Genomic DNA, 2,761 nt, shown 5'->3' with positions numbered 1-2,761 from the left:
AAAAAAAGAAAAGAAATATACCCATATAAAGAAGAAAAATAAAGACTTATATATCTGACTGTTCCGATCAAACAACCCGGGCATTTAATTCGTTATCGAGCACACCGATAACCGTAAATCGAATATCCGTCGGCTTCGAAGTCCATCAAGATTTTACGACAGGCACGACATTGATCTCGCAAGAAAAGAAAAGAAAAAAAAAAGAAGAAGAAGGGAAAGAAAATAAAAAAGAAAAAAAAAAGGGAAAAAGAAAGAAATAAGAAGAAAAGCCTCGCTTGTCCCTCGACGTCCTTGAACGAAAGAATGCTCTCGATCTTCGCTTCGGAATATACGAATTTTGGGGGTGAAGGATGTCGAGGGGAAAGGAATGGGAAAGGATTCGAGGGTGATTGCACCCTGGGTAAGAGTCTACGACGATGGCGGCGGTAGCGTTCTAACAAGAGAAAGAAAGAAAGAGAGATTCTATAGGATAAAACGAGGGTGAGTGAGTGAGTGAGTGAGTGAGTGAGAGAGATAGTGAGAGAGGTGATTTCACGTCCAGAAAAGACAAGCACGATCGTCCTTCGGCTGGAAGCTAGCCAAATGCACTTAGCTTTCTATCAGTACCTCCTGTAAAGTTCGCCTTTACATCGACAACACTAGAGAGCATCGTTGTCTACCACTACTACTACCATAGGTAACTCGCTTGGCTTACGACGAGGGTGCAAAAAAAAAGAAAGATAGAGAGAGAAAGAGAAGGAGGAAAGATGGGGTGAATGGGGGAAAAGAAGAAAAAGCTAGATAACCCTCGTATTTACCGTCCGAGATACGCCTGAGATACCCCGTCCATTTCACCCTCTCTCTCTCTCTCTCATACACACACCCTCCTACTCTCTCTTCTACCTTTCTTTCTTTCTCTCATTACGCCCTTCAACACACAGTCCCTTTACTACTTTCGACCTTCCTTCCTTCCCTCCCTCCCTCCCACCCTCTCTCTCACTCTCTTTCCCTCTCTCGTAGAACACACTATCCTACCACGTGATTCTTATTGCGCGTAAACACAAAAACAGAGGGAAAGCGAGGAGAGAACTCGAGCTCATAAAAGCTTAAAGCTTTCGCGGTCGCCGACTTTTCTCCTGAACCTAAACCTTCTCCTCCTTCCCTTTTCCCCGTTTTTTTTTCTTCTTCTTCTTCTTCTTCTTTTTTTTCGTCTCTACGCCTTTTTTATTCGATGATTTTCTTCTCAGGGTTTTTTCTTCTCTCTCTCTCTACTTGTTTTATATTGTGATTTATAACAATGATAAGAATTAAAGGTTCAAGAAAATATGTTATATAAAATATACAAAATATTTCGTGAACGTTAAACAAATGAAAACTATTGTTTAACACGTTCTGTTTAAATTATATTTGATAAGAAATTCTAACGATCTAACGTTGAAATCGTATATTGAATTGAAATAACCATTTTTCACCATCCCCCAAACGACGATACGATAATCAACAAGTTTTACAAAAGATTGAAAATGAAATAAATGTAGAATAAGAAGAAGAAGAAGAAGAAGAAAGAGAAAAAAGGAGAAAAAAGTGAGCAATAAACAAGAGTAATTATACCCCAGCAGAAGTAGCGTTCTTGTCTGTCGTAGCTCTGAAGCTTTATCTTAATTTTAGCGAGGTCCAATTTAAAGCAAACTACGCCTTTTTTACAAGCGATTTATTTAACTACTTCTCTCTCTCTCTCTCTCTCTCTTTCTCATGGGAAAAAAAGATAACGGGGCAAGAAAAAGACATTGGAAGAAAGAGAAAAAATGGGGGTGAAGGGTGGTGGAAAGGGTAGGAGAGAGAGAGAAGCAGGAGGAAGACTTTGTTATGGATATTTTACTTCGGTCCGGGTCTCTCGAGTCAAGCATAAAAAACTCTTTGGATAAAAAGGAAAGAAAAGAAAAAAGAACAAAAAAGAAAAGAGTAGCAAATGGAAGGCGACACTTATAATCTTTCTACCTTACGCTTCGTATAGACAAAAATGTCTCTCCCCCTATTTTTTCTCCCCCTCTCTCTCCCTCTTCTTTACTTCGTCCTCTTCATTCTCATCTACCAACCTCATTCTCGTCTTCCACCTTTCGTGCCATTCGACATCCACGTTCCTTCTCGGCTTTCCGTTCTTCTCGTATCACCCTTCTCACCCTTCTCGCCCTACCGACCGACCTACCGACCATATACCCAATGGCCAAAACAAAAGGCCGGAAAAAGAAAACCGGCAAAAGCGCGGACGAACGATTTACTTTTAATCGCCTAAGAGTAGTGGAGGAGCGTATATGAGTGCACAAAGAACGGGAAGTTCCTCAGTCGTCGAATACCCTTTTTCTACCCCCCTTCCCTGCTTCTCCCACCACGCCTCCTTCTTCTAACCCCCGGTCCCTTCGTCCACCTCTTCGTGACGCTCTCCTTTTTTTATTTTTCTTCTTTTTCTTTTTTCTTCCCTTCCTCCCAATTTTTTCTTGTACCTTTTCGCGACCCGAATAACTGCACGGTCCACTAATCTTATCTCGGTAATTTTATCCAATTTTATCCCTTTGCGTTTCTTTTCGTCCGAATTCGTTTGAATACAGGACGGTTACTACACCACTCCGGACAGTTAAACAAGTATTCTTACATGCAAACATATGTATGCATATGTGTATATATATGTTATCGTCGAAACCGAAAATTGCAAAGATTCACAATTTACAGCATTACATTCTCTGACATTTTCTGAACTTTACATGCTAAATTTATAACTCGATAT

General features: G+C 40.4%; 2 protein-coding genes across 5 annotated transcripts in view; both read right to left on the bottom strand.

Annotated features, from left to right (window-relative positions):
* LOC106785915 (nuclear receptor coactivator 6-like) overlaps positions 1-2,761 on the bottom strand; it is a 237,998-nt gene that overhangs the window by 127,480 nt on the left and 107,757 nt on the right. The window lies entirely within an intron of this gene.
* Positions 1-2,761, bottom strand: part of LOC106785916 — a 114,379-nt gene that overhangs the window by 33,946 nt on the left and 77,672 nt on the right. The window lies entirely within an intron of this gene.

This window comes from Polistes canadensis, unplaced genomic scaffold, assembly GCF_001313835.1.
Source record: "Polistes canadensis isolate GaletaPanama2010 unplaced genomic scaffold, ASM131383v1 scaffold_59, whole genome shotgun sequence".
NCBI classification, from domain to species: Eukaryota; Metazoa; Arthropoda; class Insecta; order Hymenoptera; family Vespidae; genus Polistes; species Polistes canadensis.
The sequence above is the reverse complement of the archived record's forward strand: the minus strand, read 5'-3'. Positions and strand labels throughout refer to the sequence as shown.